The 17212-nt window shown below is 53.6% G+C and overlaps 5 pseudogenes across 5 annotated transcripts; all 5 read right to left on the minus strand.

The window, feature by feature from the left end:
• Positions 1-2813: 2813 nt before the first annotated feature.
• On the minus strand, positions 2814-3488 carry LOC306945137 (feather keratin 1-like; annotated as a pseudogene). Its single transcript has 2 exons — positions 3343-3488; positions 2814-3136 (listed from the first exon to the last, which is right to left on the minus strand). The product of its transcript is annotated as a feather keratin 1-like (transcript).
• Positions 3489-6516: 3028 nt separating this feature from the next.
• LOC306945265 (feather keratin 1-like) lies at positions 6517-7176 on the minus strand (annotated as a pseudogene). Its single transcript has 2 exons — positions 7053-7176; positions 6517-6839 (listed from the first exon to the last, which is right to left on the minus strand). The product of its transcript is annotated as a feather keratin 1-like (transcript).
• A 2238-nt stretch (positions 7177-9414) lies between these two features.
• On the minus strand, positions 9415-10065 carry LOC306944624 (feather keratin 1-like; annotated as a pseudogene). The gene is made up of 2 exons: positions 9951-10065; positions 9415-9737 (listed from the first exon to the last, which is right to left on the minus strand). The product of its transcript is annotated as a feather keratin 1-like (transcript).
• Positions 10066-13039: 2974 nt separating this feature from the next.
• Positions 13040-13714, minus strand: LOC306944694 (feather keratin 1-like; annotated as a pseudogene). Its single transcript has 2 exons — positions 13569-13714; positions 13040-13362 (listed from the first exon to the last, which is right to left on the minus strand). The product of its transcript is annotated as a feather keratin 1-like (transcript).
• A 3031-nt stretch (positions 13715-16745) lies between these two features.
• On the minus strand, positions 16746-17048 carry LOC306944498 (feather keratin 1 pseudogene; annotated as a pseudogene). The gene has a single exon. The product of its transcript is annotated as a feather keratin 1 pseudogene (transcript).
• Between the last annotated feature and the right edge of the window lie 164 nt (positions 17049-17212).

The following is a 17212-nucleotide window of genomic DNA, read 5'->3' on the forward strand; positions in this document are numbered from 1 at the left end:
ACTCTGCTTTGTGTCTTTGTTGTTAGAGGAGTTGCCAGTTCCAGATCTCCTTGGAAACCTGCTCTGGGCATTCTAGGTATCCTGGTTTTGAAATCATGGCACTTCCCTTTCTGAGATGAATGCCCATGTCATTCCCCAAGGGAACCTAATAGGCGTCATTTCTGTCATCTTCATCAAAGTTATTCTTAATGCTTCCCGCCAGATTCTCCTGGAGAAAATCTGCAGCGTGTATCTACAAAAATTCATCATAGGTTGTGTGAACGGGTGGCTCCCAAGTCCAACTCAGAGGCTTTCTTCGATTTGGTTCCATCAGGCAGGTGACCAGTCTGGTGTCAGATTAGCCAGCGCTGCGTGTTGGGATTTGTTCTCTTCCATGTCTTACTAAATGATCTGGATGCAGGAGTCAAATGCATACAAATTAAGAAGTTTTTGGATGATCCTGACTAGGGATGAGCTGTTGACTCTCTCAGTATTAGGGCGGCCTTGGGAGAGCTCTTGAGAGACCAGGGGGCTGGGCAATCGCCAATGGCAGAAAGTTTAATGAGAGCAAGGGCTTGATTCTGCACCTGGCATGGGGATACCCAGGAGATATCTAGGTATTTGGGGATGAGAGACTTAAGAGCAGCCCCACAGAAAGAGATCAGGCGGTTCTGTTTGATGGCAAGTTGATTCTGAGTCAGCAGTGTGGCCTGGCAGCCAACATGGCTGACCGTACCTGGGATGCATCGAGATGAGAAGTGCCAGTGGGAGAGGGTAGGGTCATCCCACTCTGCTGTGCGCTGGTGTGGCCTCACCTCAAGTACTGTGCTCATCTTTGGCTTCAGCGGTACGAGACAAGGGGAGAGAAGAGCCAACAGAGCAGTGCTGGATCGCAGGGCTGATGCCAGTGGGATGAAGTTGCACAAGACCAAGTGCCGGGTCCTGCACTTTGGCCACAAAACTCCAGGCAACGCTACAGGCTTTGGGCAGAGCGTCTGGAAGGCTGTCTAGAGGAAAGGGACCTGGGGGGATTGGTTGATTCTCAACTGAACATGAGCCAGCAGTGTGCCCGTATAAGCAAGAGGGCGTCCTGGCTTGTATCAGAAATAGTGTGGCCAGCGGGAGCAGGGAAGCGATCATCCCTCTGTAGTCTGCCCTGGTGAGGCCGCAGCTTGAGTGCTGTGTTCAGTTGTGGGCCGCTCAGTGCAAGAAAGGCATGGAGGCCCTGGAGTGTGTTGAGGGCTGGAGAATGAGTCAGGTAAGTGGTGTGGAGCACAAGTCTTATGGGGAGCGGCTGAGAGGGCCGAGATTGCTTAGTGTGGAGAAGAGGAGGCTCAGGGGTCACCTTGTGGCTCTCTACAGCTACCTGAAAGGAGGTTGTGTTGAGGTGGGGCTTTGTCTCTTCTCCCGGGTAACTAGCAACTGGTCTAGAGGGAATGGCCTCAAGGTATGGCAGAGGAGATGGAGGTTGGGCATTAGGAAGTACTTCTCTGACAGAGTGATCAGGTGCTGGAACGGGCTGCCCAAGGAGGTGCTGGAGTCACTGACCATGGATGTGTTCAAGAAACACTTCGATGTTGTAGTGAGGGACGTGGTTTCCTGGGAAATATTGGTGAAAGGAGTCTGGCTCGTCTGAATGTCTTTGCCGACCTTGGTGATTCCATGATTCTGAGTCCAAAGGCCCTGCTGTGTTGCAGCCACAAATGCTGAGGGTCCAGTCTGATGTCTTGTTTGCACTGATGGCAGTTATCTTAGAAAGGTGACGATAATGAGGAGATGATCCAGAAAACGGGGAGAGCTTCATCCCTCTCCTGTCATCAAGAAATGAAGAAGGAAGGTGTGAGGCTCCGCATGCTGGTTGGCCTGACATTAGTCAGTGGGAAGGAGGTGAAGGAAATCCTTGCTGAAAGTACTGCCGGGCACGGAGTGGATAGGATATGATGGGAATAGAGAGCACGGATGTACAGCCCCACCTGAGTTTCTTTTTCACTGACGTGTCCAGCTTTGTGTGTGAGGGGCTACAGGGACACTTGATGACTTTGCCGTTAGGAAACGCTTGGAGGCTTCCTCACATGATGTGCTGGTAGACACACAATCTGTGATCTCCTCAGGTAAATGGATGCTGAGGTGGACTATAAAGTGGCTGACCACAGGGGTCTGGTGGTCTGAGGTCAGTGACACAGAGTCGTGATGTGGTGATTTGATAGCTGTTTTGGCCAAGATGAGGAAGTGAGGCCAGTGCTGTTCAGTATCTTCATGAAAAGCCCGGGTGATGGGAGTGGAGCTGACTGTGGACAGCCTGCTATTCCTGACTGCACTTGAGCAGTGCAATTGGACTATTTCCCTCTGTCTGTCGAAGATAATATGTGATGAGCTGAATGCCATCTGCTATAAACCAGTGCTCTTGTTGACAATGTGACGTGGTTGCAAGAGGACGTCAAGGGACCCTTTTGGATCCAACACGTTCATGTCTAGAGCCATGTCTTTGTAGTGGATGAAATGGAAAGAGCATTAAGCAAAGGAATGAAGAGGAGGAATCTGCTGCTGACGTGCATGAGAACTTTATTGAGGAAAACACTGAAAGGAAGGATGCACTTGGTGATCACCAAGTGGAAAGCTGACGATGTAAGGTGCAAAGACAGAAGGAAGTAAGTGCCCTCATGATTGCAGACGGCATGTTCCGAGGCTGTTCCCTGCTTGCTTGTTTTGTGCCATGAGAAGAAGATCCATGGCTGGTGTGGCCTTGTGCCATGGGTGAGACAGAGACGTGAGCTAAGTGCGTGAGGCGCGTTGCAGGGTGCAGGTGGTTGGTGTCAGGGTGTGGGCGCAGGCCCTTAGCAGGGGTAGCGGGCTCTCCCGCCGTTGAAGCAGCCCAGGCCTCCGAAGCCGAAGCCGCCGGAGGAGATGGACACTCCCTGGGCATCGAGGGCGCTGCCAACGGCAGCTGATGCGGAGGATCCGACGGCGGTGCTCTGGGGGAAGGAGCTGAGGATGGGTCCCGGCAGGGTGACCACGACGGTGGAGGGCTGGATGACGACTTGGGAGTCCTGGCACTGCCTGACACAGGGCTCGTTGCAGCTGTTAGCCAGCGGGGTGGGTCCCCCACTGCAGGGGCGGCAGAGGTTGTAGCAGGACATGGCTGTGGGGTGGAGGGTCTCTGCAAGAGAGGGTGTTGGGTGAGCGGAGGGTGTTAAGGGGTGAGGGAAGCAATGGCGTTGGGTTCCCAGGCAGCGGGGAGGCCTGCTTGTGGGGAGCATGACAGAGAGGAGGTGGAAGGGCTGCAGAGTTTAGAGGCAGAGTGAGGTATGGAGAGTTTGGCCAGGTGGGGTGGCCAAAGAAAGGCAGCAAGGGGTTCAGGCTCACCTGGAGGTTTGCAGAGGAGAAGGTGTCAGGAGAGTGGTGTGAGGGAGCGAGGCCCAGGGCCGGCTTTTATGCTGCTGTGTGAGTGCCTGAGGGCTTGGAGAGAGCCTCTGCGCCTGGCAGCACTGTGCAGGGTGCAGCTCTTGCATCACCTCGTGTTGCCAGTCATGGGATGTGTGTTCTTCTTCTGGCAACTCTGCCTCTTTGCGTCCTGCTCTTGGGGACGTGTCCTTCTGACAGCAGCGGCACCTTTCAAGTGAGAATGTTGGAGTGTTCTTGCATGTTTGAGTCAGGGCACGCGGAAGTAGTGGCCAAAGCACAGAATGGGAGCAGTGTTGACAGTGAGGTCATTGCTTGGCCTTTGTGCACTCTGCTTTGTGTCTTTGTTGTTAGAGGAGTTGCCAGTTCCAGATCTCCTTGGAAACCTGCTCTGGGCATTCTAGGTATCCTGGTTTTGAAATCATGGCACTTCCCTTTCTGAGATGAATGCCCATGTCATTCCCCAAGGGAACCTAATAGGCGTCATTTCTGTCATCTTCATCAAAGTTATTCTTAATGCTTCCCGCCAGATTCTCCTGGAGAAAATCTGCAGCGTGTATCTACAAAAATTCATCATAGGTTGTGTGAACGGGTGGCTCCCAAGTCCAACTCAGAGGCTTTCTTCGATTTGGTTCCATCAGGCAGGTGACCAGTCTGGTGTCAGATTAGCCAGCGCTGCGTGTTGGGATTTGTTCTCTTCCATGTCTTACTAAATGATCTGGATGCAGGAGTCAAATGCATACAAATTAAGAAGTTTTTGGATGATCCTGACTAGGGATGAGCTGTTGACTCAGTATTAGGGCGGCCTTGGGAGAGCTCTTGAGAGACCAGGGGGCTGAGCAATCGCCAATGGCAGAAAGTTTAATGAGAGCAAGGGCTTGATTCTGCACCTGGCATGGGGATACCCAGGAGATATCTAGGTATTTGGGGATGAGAGACTTAAGAGCAGCCCCACAGAAAGAGATCAGGCGGTTCTGTTTGATGGCAAGTTGATTCTGAGTCAGCAGTGTGGCCTGGCAGCCAACATGGCTGACCGTACCTGGGATGCATCGAGATGAGAAGTGCCAGTGGGAGAGGGTAGGGTCGTCCCACTCTGCTGTGCGCTGGTGTGGCCTCACCTCAAGTACTGTGCTCATCTTTGGCTTCAGCGGTACGAGACAAGGGGAGAGAAGAGCCAACAGAGCAGTGCTGGATCGCAGGGCTGATGCCAGTGGGATGAAGTTGCACAAGACCAAGTGCCGGGTCCTGCACTTTGGCCACAAAACTCCAGGCAACGCTACAGGCTTTGGGCAGAGCGTCTGGAAGGCTGTCTAGAGGAAAGGGACCTGGGGGGATTGGTTGATTCTCAACTGAACATGAGCCAGCAGTGTGCCCGTATAAGCAAGAGGGCGTCCTGGCTTGTATCAGAAATAGTGTGGCCAGCGGGAGCAGGGAAGCGATCATCCTTCTGTACTCTGCCCTGGTGAGGCCGCAGCTTGAGTGCTGTGTTCAGTTGTGGGCCGCTCAGTGCAAGAAAGGCATGGAGGCCCTGGAGTGTGTTGAGGGCTGGAGAATGAGTCAGGTAAGTGGTGTGGAGCACAAGTCTTATGGGGAGCGGCTGAGAGGGCCGAGATTGCTTAGTGTGGAGAAGAGGAGGCTCAGGGGTCACCTTGTGGCTCCCTACAGCTACCTGAAAGGAGGTTGTGTTGAGGTGGGGCTTTGTCTCTTCTCCCAGGTAACTAGGGACTGGTCTAGAGGGAATGGCCTCAAGGTGTGGCAGAGGAGATGGAGGTTGGGCATTAGGAAGTACTTCTCTGACAGAGTGATCAGGTGCTGGAACGGGCTGCCCAAGGAGGTGCTGGAGTCACTGACCATGGATGTGTTCAAGAAACACTTCGATGTTGTAGTGAGGGACGTGGTTTCCTGGGAAATATTGGTGAAAGGAGTCTGGCTCGTCTGAATGTCTTTGCCGACCTTGGTGATTCCATGATTCTGAGTCCAAAGGCCCTGCTGTGTTGCAGCCACAAATGCTGAGGGTCCAGTCTGATGTCTTGTTTGCACTGATGGCAGTTATCTTAGAAAGGTGACGATAATGAGGAGATGATCCAGAAAACGGGGAGAGCTTCATCCCTCTCCTGTCTTCAAGAAATGAAGAAGGAAGGTGTGAGGCTCCGCATGCTGGTTGGCCTGACATTAGTCAGTGGGAAGGAGGTGAAGGAAATCCTTGCTGAAAGTACTGCCGAGCACGGAGTGGATAGGATGTGATGGGAATAGAGAGCACGGATGTACAGCCCCACCTGAGTTTCTTTTTCACTGATGTGTCCAGCTTTGTGTGTGAGGGGCTACAGGGACACTTGATGACTTTGCCGTTAGGAAACGCTTGGAGGCTTCCTCACATGATGTGCTGGTAGACACACAATCTGTGATCTCCTCAGGTAAATGGATTCTGTGGTGGTCTATAAAGTGGCTGAACACAGGGGTCTGGTGGTCTGAGGCGAGTGACACAGAGTAATGATGTGGTGATTTGATAGCTGTTTTGGCCAAGATGAGGAAGTGAGGCCAGTGCTGTTCAGTATCTTCATGAAAAGCCCGGGTGATGGGAGTGGAGCTGACTGTGGACAGCCTGCTATTCCTGACTGCACTTGAGCAGTGCAATTGGACTATTTCCCTCTCTCTGTCGAAGATAATATGTGATGAACAGAATGCCATCTGCTATCCACCAGTGCTCTTGTTGACAAGGTGACGTGGTTGCAAGAGGAGGTTGTGGGGCCTCTGGGACCTAACACGATCATGTCTAGAGCCATGTCTTTGTAGTGGGTGAAATGGAAAGAGCATTAAGCAAAGGAATGAAGAGGAGGAATCTGCTGCTGGCGTGCATGAGAACTTTATTGAGGAAAACGCACTGAAAGGAAGGATGCACTTGGTGATCACCAAGTGGAAAGCTGATGATGTAAGGTGCAAAGACAGAAGGAAGTAAGTGCCCTCATGATTGCAGACGGCCTGTTCCGAGGCTGTTCCCTGCTTGCTTGTTTTGTGCCATGAGAAGAAGATCCATGGCTGGTGTGGCCTTGTGCCATGGGTGAGACAGAGATGTGAGCTAAGTGCGTGAGGCGCGTTGCAGGGTGCAGGTGTTTGGTGTCAGGGTCTGGGCGCAGGCCCTTAGCAGGGGTAGCGGGCTCTCGCGCCGTTGAAGCAGCCCAGGCCTCCGAAGCCGAAGCCGCCGGAGGAGATGGACACTCCCTGGGCGTTGAGGGAGCTGCCAACGGCAGCTGATGCGGAGGATCCGACGGCGGTGCTCTGGGGGAAGGAGCTGAGGATGGGTCCCGGCAGGGTGACCAGCACGGCAGGAGGCTGGATGACGACTTGGGAGTCCTGGCACTGCCTGACACAGGGCTCGTTGCAGCTGTTAGCCAGCGGGGTGGGTCCCCCACTGCAGGGGCGGCAGAGGTCGTAGCAGGACATGGCTGTGGGGTGGAGGGTCTCTGCAAGAGAGGGCATTGGGTGAGCGGAGGGTGTTAAGGGGTGAGTGAAGCAATGGCGTTGCGTTGTCAGTCAGCGGGGAGGCCTGGTTTGGGGTTATGAGGAGCATGACAGAGAGGAGGTGAAAGGGTTGCAGAGTTTGGGGGCAGAGCAAGGTATGGAGAGTTTGGCCAGGTGGGGTGGCCAAAGAAAGGCAGCAAGGGATTCAGGCTCACCTGGAGAAGCACAAAGGAGAAGGTGTCAGGAGAGTGGTGTGAGGGAGCGAGGCCCAGGGCCGGCTTTTATGCTGCTGTGTGAGTGCCTGCGGGCTTGGAGAGAGCCTCTGCGCATGGCAGCACTGTGCAGTGAGCAGCTCTTGCGTGCCAGAGCCTGGCCAGTCATGAGGTGGGGTGTGTTTGCCTTCCCACAACATTTCATTTCCTCGTGTTGTGGATTTGATCCTTTGACCCTGTCGGCATTTTTGAGTGTGACGGGAGTGACAAGGAAGGCGCATCTCTTGGAAGATGTTGGAAGGCTTGTGCAAAGCTTTGGAGGAGTGATGTGGTCTCGTTAGTGATGCCATCGTGTGCTACTCATGCAGTCGTGTTTGTGGCCACTTTGTGAGGTGCGGACCCCATTCCAGGCATCCTTAGAGGGCTGTTCTGTGATTCCCAGGTGCGTTTGGCTTGAGACGCTACTAATTGTACTGCACTGCACTCCCTGCCTGCCTTCTTCTGAATTTGCTTTCCTTGAGCTTAGTGGTTGTCTTCTGCATTGGGTGTGCTGTGTCAACACCTTGATTCCATTTTAGCTTTGAAAATTGTGTTTTGGAGCAAGGAGGCAGGCTTTTTTGTGCTGTTTCAGCGTCGGGCCATTCATGATGGCTTTAATACATTTAGACAGAGGAGTGCAATGTGTGGAGTTGAGATGTTGGGGTTGTTTATTGGTGGGTGCGTGAATGGATGAAGCAGCCATGTGCCCCTTCATGGCCTCTTCTGGAGAAGATGGAGCAAAGTAGAAAGGGAGGCTGTTGTACGGGATGTGCCTAGGTGTGTGAGGCCTGCTTTCCGGGTGTCAGGCCGGAATGCTGAGGAAGCTGTGTGCAGTGGGTTGAGTGGAGGTCCTCAGAGAAGATCAAAGGAGTGGAGCGCGTTTACTGTGAAGAAAGGCTGATGGAGTTGGGCTTGTTCAGCCTGGAGAAGAGTTGGTTCCAGGGAGATCTGACGGTGGCCTTCCAGTACTTGAAGGGAGCTTTCAGGTGGGAGGGGAATCATCTTTTTACACAGTCTGCTTGCAATAGGAGGTTTTAAAGGATTGAGGAGAAATTTGGTTTAGATGTAAGGAAGAAATTCTTGACTCAGGCAATGTGAGGATCTGGCACAGGCTGCCCATTCAGCTTATGGATTCTTCATCTTCGGTGGCACAGCCAGCCTGCTTGGTCCAGGCCCTGGTCAGCGTGATCTTGGGGGCCCATCCGTCCACAGCAGGGATGGTGCTTAAGTTCTCTTCTAACCTTCACTGTTGTGTGATTGTGTAATTGCCTGATTTAAGCTGGTCTCCCATGCTCTGCTCATCCAGAAGCTGAACGAGCATGGGTTGGACAAGTGGAGAGTGAGGTGGACGGAAAGCAGCTGGCTGCAGGCCTGAGCCCAGAGCCTTCTACTGCAGGGCAGCAAGTGCAGTTGGAGGCCAGTTCCTCATACTTACCCCTAAGCGGAGTGTTAAGGGTCTCTTGTCTGGGATGCAAGCTGATCTGACATCCCGTAGAGCTGTGCATCATGTGGTATGAGTTGTTTTTCCAGCAGCTCTGCTTTTTGCGTCCTTGTCTTGAGGACGTGCCCATGTTGCACTGGCGGCACCTTTCAAGTGAGTGCACTGGAAGCCAAAGGAGCGATGTTGCACCTTCGTGTCACGGCACGCGGAAGTAGTGGCCAAAGCACAGAAAACGAGCAGTGTTGAGGGTGTGGTCATGGCTTGGCACTTGTGCAGTATGGTTTGTGCCTCTGTTGCCAGAGGAGCTGCCAGCTCCAAACAGCCGTGTAAGCCTGGCCGGGGCCTTCTAGGTATCCCGCTTTGGAGATGATGGCACATGCTTTTATGAGAACATCGACCACTTAGTTGATGAAGTGTACCGAAGAGGCATAATTTCTATGATACTGAGCAAAGGTATTCATAGTCTTTTTCTTCATAGAGGGAATGTATTGGGACCCTTTTGAAACAGACCTGATGGTTTCTAGAGCCATGTCTTTGTAGTGGGTGAAGTGAAAAGAGCATTGGGCGAAGAAAGGAAGAGGAGGAATGCGATGCTGGCATGCAAGAGAACTTTATTGAGGGAAAGACACTAAAAGGAAGGATCCACTTGGTGATCGCCAAGTGGAAAGAGCACAATTTCAAGTGCAAGGACAGAGGAAAGTTTAAGCGGTCATGTTTCCAGGCAGCCTGGTCTGATGTTGTTCCATGCTTCCCTGTTTCGTGCGGTGAAAAGAAGAGCCGTAGCTGGTGAGCCCATTTGGCATCAGTGACCCAGAGGTGCTTGGTCAGTGCGTGAGGCGCGTTGCAGGGTGCAGGTGTTTGGTGTCAGGGTGTGGGCGCAGGCCCTTAGCAGGGGTAGCGGGCTCTCGCGCCGTTGAAGCAGCCCAGGCCTCCAAAGCCGAAGCCGCCGGAGGAGATGGACACTCCCTGGGCGTTGAGGGCGCTGCCCACGGCAGCTGATGCGGAGGATCCGACGGCGGTGCTCTGGGGGAAGGAGCTGAGGATGGGTCCCGGCAGGGTGACCACGACAGTGGAGGGCTGGATGACGACTTGGGAGTCCTGGCACTGCCTGACACAGGGCTCGTTGCAGCTGTTAGCCAGCGGGGTGGGTCCCCCACTGCAGGGGCGGCAGAGGTTGTAGCAGGACATGGCTGTGGGGTGGAGGGTCTCTGCAAGAGAGGGCATTGGGTGAGTGCAGGGTTTTGTGGGATGAGGGATGCAATGCCATTGGGTTCTCAGGCAGCGGGGAGGCCTGGTTTGGAGTTGTGGGGAGCATGACAGAGAGGAGGTGAAAGGGTTGCAGAGTTTGGGGGCAGAGCAAGGTATGGAGAGTTTGGCCAGGTGGGGTGGCCAAAGAAAGGCAGCAAGGGATTCAGGCTCACCTGGAGAAGCACAAAGGAGAAGGTGTCAGGAGAGTGGTGTGAGTGAGCGAGGCCCAGGGCCGGCTTTTATGCTGCTGTGTGAGTGCCTGAGGGCTTGGAGAGAGCCTCTGCACATGGCAGCACTGTGCAGTGAGCAGCTCTTGCGTGCCAGAGCCTGGCCAGTCATGAGGTGGGGTGTGTTTGCCTTCCCACAACATTTCATTTCCTCGTGTTGTGGATTTGATCCTTTGACCCTGTCGGCACTTTTGAGTGTGACTGGAGTGACAAGGAAGGCGCATCTCTTGGAAGATGTTGGAAGGCTTGTGCAAAGCTTTGGAGGAGTGATGTGGTCTCGTTAGTGATGCCATCGTATGCTACTCATGCAGTCGTGTTTGTGGCCATTTTGTGAGGTGCGGACCCCATTCCAGGCATCCTTAGAGGGCTGTTCTGTGATTCCCAGGTGCGTTTGGCTTAAGACGCTGCTGGTTGCACTGCACTGCACTCCCTGCCTGCCTTCTACTGAATTTGCTTTCCTTGAGCTTAGTGGTTGTCTTCTGCATTGGGTGTGCTGTGTCAACACCTTGATTCCATTTTAGCTTTGAAAATTGTGTTTTGGAGCAAGGAGGCAGGCTTTTTTGTGCTGTTTCAGCGTCTGGCCATCCACGATGGTTTTAATACATTTAGACAGAGGAGTGCAGTGTGTGGAGTTGAGATGTTGGGTTCATTTATTGGTGGGTGTGTGAATGGATGAAGCAGCCATGAGCCCCTTCATGGCCTCTTCTGGAGAAGATGGAGCAAATTAGAAAGAGGGGCTGTTGAACGGGATGTGCCTAGGTGTGTGAGGCCTGCTGGGTGTCACACCGGAATGCTGAGCAAGCTGCGTGCCCTGTTGGGCGGACGCCGGCCCACAGAAGGGATGGTGGTTAAGATCCCTTCCAACCTTCACCATTCCGCATTTGTATAATGGTATGATTTGAGGCTGTGTCCCATGCCACGCTCATGCAGAAGCTGAGGCAGTGTGGGTTAGACAAGTGGAGAGCTTCCGAGGTGGACGGAAAGCAGCTGGTGGAAGGCCTGGTCTCAGAGCCTTGTGATGGAGGGCAGCAAGTGTAGTTGGAGGTAAGTTCCTCCTGCTTACCAGTGGACTGTTAAGGATCTCCTCTCCATGCTGCGTGCTTGCATCACGTAGTGTTGCGTGTCATCTGTTATGAGTTGCTCTTCCAGCAATCTGCCTTTTTGCATACCTGAGGATGCGTCCATTTGGCAGTGGTGGCACGTTCCAAGTGAGAGTACTGGAGGGCAGAGGAGGGATTTGGCACGTTGGTGTCAGAGGATGCGGAAGATTCTGTGTCCAAAGCACAGAAAAGGAGTCAGCGAGGTCATGACTTGGCTCTTGTGCAATATGGTTTGTGCCTTTGTTGTTAGAGGAGGTGCCAATTGCAAACAGCCGTGGAAGCCTGGTCTGGGCATTCTGGGTGTCCCAGGTTGGAGAAGATGGCTCTTCCTTTTATGAGATGATTATCCATCTAGTTCAGCAAGGGGTCCTAATAGGCATAATTTCTAAGGATTTCTGCCATGATTTTCCGAGTTTTTCTGCATATGGCTCTGGGGAAAACGTCTAGCACAGAGATAGGCGAAGACAGTAAGCGTTGAGTGAACTGTTGCCTCACAAGTCCAACTCAAAGGCTTTTGTCAACTGTGATTCTGCACCAGAGAGCAGTGGGCATGGAACAGGCTCCCTAAGGCAGTGCAGATGCACCATGGCTGCTGGATTTCAAGACACGTTGGGCAATGCCTTCAGATCCACCATTTAATTTTTAAGGAGCGTGTTGTGGAGGCTTGAGTTGGACTCAGGTATCCTTGCAGCTCCCTTCCAACTTCCACATCCTTGGGTATTCTCTGATTCCACTGCATTTGTTCCCTCCCTGAGCTTGTTGAGCTGGTTAGCCAGCCTTTAGCTCTTGTCTTCCCCACTGGGCGTGCTGCATGGCTGGCTGGATGCCCCTTGATGAAGGCTGTATCTGGGAGAAAGGAGGCTGCCTGTTTTGTGCCATGCCTGCTTGGGGCCCTCCTTGGAGCTGTCCAAGCAGGCAGGGGAGGGCTGCTTGTGAGAGCAGGACGCTGTCCTCACATGCCTGGTGCAGGGCTAGCATGCTGTGTGATGTCAGGACTGCTGCATTGGAATTCCCTTTTCCTGGGGGGAAATCACACACATTCACAGCGTGGACGTCAGGCTGGCACAGTTCTTGATGGGGGTCTGCTGGGCTGGTTGGTGAGATGACTCATCTGGGATGAGCTGTGAGGGTGACGAGGCAGAGGGTGAGTGGGTCTGTCAGAAAGGGCGGGTTGGTGAAACACAACATCTGAGTGTCAAGGAGTGAGGCTATTTTCCTGCCCTGTATTTACTGTTCAGAATGAGGATTGGAGTAATTCCTAGGTGAAATCTGTGGGTGCAGTCTGTCATGGTCTGAGGTGACTGTGGTGATATTTGCGTCCCAAAGGTTAAATGAATGTGTTGGACTGTCCATAGTCAAGAGAGTAAGTGTTCTTCATGTGTGCTGACACAGAGGTGTTGTATGAGAGAGCATGGGCAGAAGAGCGTCAATGTGGCCAAGACTTTATTAGTGTAGGAGTAGATAATGTATTATGTGCTGAAGGGCATGTGCTAGGCAGCAAAGCTCTTGTTGGAGACACGGTTGCAAGAGGAGGTGTTGGGGCCCTCTTGTAGCAGACCTGATGGTTTCTAGAGCCATGTCTTTGTAGTGGGTGAAGTGGAAAGGGCATTGTGCAAACCACAATGAAGAGGAGGAATCTGAGGCTGACGCGCAAGAGAACTTTATTGAGGGAAAGACACTAAAAGGAAGGATCCACTTGGTGATCGCCAAGTGGAAAGAGCACAATTTCAAGTGCAAGGACAGAGGAAAGTTTAAGCGGTCATGTTTCCAGGCAGCCTGGTCTGTTGTTGTTCCCTGCTTCCCTGTTTCGTGCGGTGAAAAGAAGAGCCGTAGCTGGTGAGCCCATGTGGCATCAGTGACCCAGAGGTGCCTGGTCAGTGCGTGAGGCGTCTTGCAGGGTGCAGGTGTTTGGTGTCAGGGTGTGGGCGCAGGCCCTTAGCAGGGGTAGCGGGCTATCCCGCCGTTGAAGCAGCCCAGGCCTCCGAAGCCGAAGCCGCCGGAGGAGATGGACACTCCCTGGGCGTTGAGGGCGCTGCCCACGGCAGCTGATGCGGAGGATCCGACGGCGGTGCTCTGGGGGAAGGAGCTGAGGATGGGTCCCGGCAGGGTGACCACGACGGTGGAGGGCTGGATGACGACTTGGGAATCCTGGCACTGCCTGACACAGGGCTCGTTGCAGCTGTTAGCCAGCGGGGTGGGTCCCCCACTGCAGGGGCGGCAGAGGTCGTAGCAGGACATGGCTGTGGGGTGGAGGGTCTCTGCAAGAGAGGGTGTTGGGTGAGCGGAGCGTGTTAAGGGGTGATTGAAGCAAAGCCGTTGGGTTCCCAGGCAGCGGGGAGGCCTGCTTGTGGGGAGCATGACAGAGAGGAGGTGGAAGGGCTGCAGAGTTTAGAGGCAGAGTGAGGTATGGAGAGTTTGGCCAGGTGGGGTGGTCAAAGAAAGGCAGCAAGGGGTTCAGGCTCACCTGGAGGTTTGCAGAGGAGAAGGTGTCAGGAGAGTGGTGTGAGGGAGCGAGGCCCAGGGCCGGCTTTTATGCTGCTGTGTGAGTGCCTGAGGGCTTGGAGAGAGCCTCTGCGCCTGGCAGCACTGTGCAGGGTGCAGCTCTTGCATCACCTAGTGTTGCCAGTCATGGGATGTGTGTTCTTCTTCCGGCAACTCTGCCTCTTTGCGTCCTGCTCTTGGGGACGTGTCCTTCTGACAGCAGCGGCACCTTTCAAGTGAGAATGTTGGAGTGTTCTTGCATGTTCGAGTCAGGGCACGCGGAAGTAGTGGCCAAAGCACAGAATGGGAGCAGTGTTGACAGTGAGGTCATTGCTTGGCCTTTGTGCACTCTGCTTTGTGTCTTTGTTGTTAGAGGAGTTGCCAGTTCCAGATCTCCTTGGAAACCTGCTCTGGGCATTCTAGGTATCCTGGTTTTGAAATCATGGCACTTCCCTTTCTGAGATGAATGCCCATGTCATTCCCAAGGGAACCTAATAGGCGTCATTTCTGTCATCTTCATCAAAGTTATTCTTAATGCTTCCAGCCAGATTCTCCTGGAGAAAATCTGCAGCGTGTATCTACAAAAATTCATCATAGGTTGTGTGAACGGGTGGCTCCCAAGTCCAACTCAGAGGCTTTCTTCGATTTGGTTCCATCAGGCAGGTGACCAGTCTGGTGTCAGATTAGCCAGCGCTGCGTGTTGGGATTTGTTCTCTTCCATGTCTTACTAAGTGATCTGGATGCAGGAGTCAAATGCATACAAATTAAGAAGTTTTTGGATGATCCTGACTAGGGATGAGCTGTTGACTCTCTCAGTATTAGGGCGGCCTTGGGAGAGCTCTTGAGAGACCAGGGGGCTGGGCAATCGCCAATGGCAGAAAGTTTAATGAGAGCAAGGGCTTGATTCTGCACCTGGCATGGGGATACCCAGGAGATATCTAGGTATTTGGGGATGAGAGACTTAAGAGCAGCCCCACAGAAAGAGATCAGGCGGTTCTGTTTGATGGCAAGTTGATTCTGAGTCAGCAGTGTGGCCTGGCAGCCAACATGGCTGACCGTACCTGGGATGCATCGAGATGAGAAGTGCCAGTGGGAGAGGGTAGGGTCATCCCACTCTGCTGTGCGCTGGTGTGGCCTCACCTCAAGTACTGTGCTCATCTTTGGCTTCAGCGGTACGAGACAAGGGGAGAGAAGAGCCAACAGAGCAGTGCTGGATCGCAGGGCTGATGCCAGTGGGATGAAGTTGCACAAGACCAAGTGCCGGGTCCTGCACTTTGGCCACAAAACTCCAGGCAACGCTACAGGCTTGGGGCAGAGCGTCTGGAAGGCTGTCTAGAGGAAAGGGACCTGGAGGGATTGGTTGATTCTCAACTGAACATGAGCCAGCAGTGTGCCCGTATAAGCAAGAGGGCGTCCTGGCTTGTATCAGAAATAGGGTGGCCAGCGGGAGCAGGGAAGCGATCATCCCTCTGTAGTCTGCCCTGGTGAGGCCGCAGCTTGAGTGCTGTGTTCAGTTGTGGGCCGCTCAGTGCAAGAAAGGCATGGAGGCCCTGGAGTGTGTTGAGGGCTGGAGAATGAGTCAGGTAAGTGGTGTGGAGCACAAGTCTTATGGGGAGCGGCTGAGAGGGCCGAGATTGCTTAGTGTGGAGAAGAGGAGGCTCAAGGGTCACCTTGTGGCTCTCTACAGCTACCTGAAAGGAGGTTGTGTTGAGGTGGGGCTTTGTCTCTTCTCCCGGGTAACTAGGGACTGGTCTAGAGGGAATGGCCTCACGGTGTGGCAGAGGAGATGGAGGTTGGGCATTAGGAAGTACTTCTCTGACAGAGTGATCAGGTGCTGGAACGGGCTGCCCAAGGAGGTGCTGGAGTCACTGACCGTGGATGTGTTCAAGAAACACTTCGATGTTGTAGTGTGGGACGTGGTTTCCTGGGAAATATTGGTGAAAGGAGTCTGGCTCGTCTGAATGTCTTTGCCGACCTTGGTGGTTCCATGATTCTGAGTCCAAAGGCCCTGCTGTGTTGCAGCCACAAATGCTGAGGGTCCAGTCTGATGTCTTGTTTGCACTGATGGCAGTTATCTTAGAAAGGTGACGATAATGAGGAGATGATCCAGAAAACGGGGAGAGCTTCATCCCCCTCCTGTCTTCAAGAAATGAAGAAGGAAGGTGTGAGGCTCCGCATGCTGGTTGGCCTGACATTAGTCAGTGGGAAGGAGATGAAGGAAATCCTTGCTGAAAGTACTGCCGAGCACGGAGTGGATAGGATGTGATGGGAATAGAGAGCACGGATGTACAGCCCCACCTGAGTTTCTTTTTCACTGACGTGTCCAGCTTTGTGTGTGAGGGGCTACAGGGACACTTGATGACTTTGCCGTTAGGAAACGCTTGGAGGCTTCCTCACATGATGTGCTGGTAGACACACAATCTGTGATCTCCTCAGGTAAATGGATGCTGAGGTGGACTATAAAGTGGCTGACCACAGGGGTCTGGTGGTCTGAGGTCAGTGACACAGAGTCGTGATGTGGTGATTTGATAGCTATTTTGGCCAAGATGAGGAAGTGAGGCCAGTGCTGTTCAGTATCTTCATGAAAAGCCCGGGTGATGGGAGTGGAGCTGACTGTGGACAGCCTGCTATTCCTGACTGCACTTGAGCAGTGCAATTGGACTATTTCCCTCTCTCTGTCGAAGATAATACGTGATGAACAGAATGCCATCTGCTATCCACCAGTGCTCTTGTTGACAAGGTGACGTGGTTGCAAGAGGAGGTTGTGGGGCCTCTGGGACCCAACACGATCATGTCTAGAGCCATGTCTTTGTAGTGGGTGAAATGGAAAGAGCATTAAGCAAAGGAATGAAGAGGAGGAATCTGCTGCTGGCATGCATGAGAACTTTATTGAGGAAAACACACTGAAAGGAAGGATGCACTTGGTGATCGCGAAGTGGAAAGCTGACGATGTAAGGTGCAAAGACAGAAGGAAGTAAGTGCCCTCATGATTGCAGACGGCCTGTTCCGAGGCTGTTCCCTGCTTGCTTGTTTTGTGCCATGAGAAGAAGATCCATGGCTGGTGTGGCCTTGTGCCATGGGTGAGACAGAGACGTGAGCTCAGTGCATGAGGTGCCTTGCAGGGTGCAGGTGTTTGGTGTCAGGGTGTGGGCGCAGGCCCTTAGCAGGGGTAGCGGGCTCTCCCGCCGTTGAAGCAGCCCAGGCCTCCGAAGCCGAAGCCGCCGGAGGAGATGGACACTCCCTGGGCGTTGAGGGAGCTGCCCACGGCAGCTGATGCGGAGGATCCGACGGCGGTGCTCTGGGGGAAGGAGCTGAGGATGGGTCCCGGCAGGGTGACCACGACGGTGGAGGGCTGGATGACGACTTGGGAGTCCTGGCACTGCCTGACACAGGGCTCGTTGCAGCTGTTAGCCAGCGGGGTGGGTCCCCCACTGCAGGGGCGGCAGAGGTCGTAGCAGGACATGGCTGTGGGGTGGAGGGTCTCTGCAAGAGAGAGCATTGGGTGAGCGGAGGGTGTTAAGGGGTCAGGGAAGCAATGGCGTTGCATTGTCAGTCAGCGGGGAGGCCTGGTTTGGGGTTATGAGGAGCATGACAGAGAGGAGGTGAAAGGGTTGCAGAGTTTGGGGG

Source organism: Tetrao urogallus (assembly GCF_951394365.1).
Source record: "Tetrao urogallus genome assembly, chromosome: 3".
NCBI classification, from domain to species: Eukaryota; Metazoa; Chordata; class Aves; order Galliformes; family Phasianidae; genus Tetrao; species Tetrao urogallus.